A 211-nucleotide genomic window follows, 5' to 3' on the forward strand; every position below is an offset into this window, starting at 1 on the left:
TCCATGGGGAAGGAGCATTTCCCCCGACGCCTGTGCCACGTCCAGAAGGGACCCGCCCTGGCCCAGCCCTGCGGTGCAGGTAACGAACGTGGGCCACGTTCATTAATAGGGAAGCACAAAGGTCGCGGCGTGCCCTGACCCCGGTGTTTGCGAGCTGGAAATAGCGCTGCGGGAAGGGAGACGCCGGGGAGCCGACGTCCGGCAATTGGCT

This window comes from Charadrius vociferus, unplaced genomic scaffold, assembly GCF_000708025.1.
Source record: "Charadrius vociferus isolate BGI_N301 unplaced genomic scaffold, ASM70802v2 scaffold3514, whole genome shotgun sequence".
NCBI classification, from domain to species: domain Eukaryota; kingdom Metazoa; phylum Chordata; class Aves; order Charadriiformes; family Charadriidae; genus Charadrius; species Charadrius vociferus.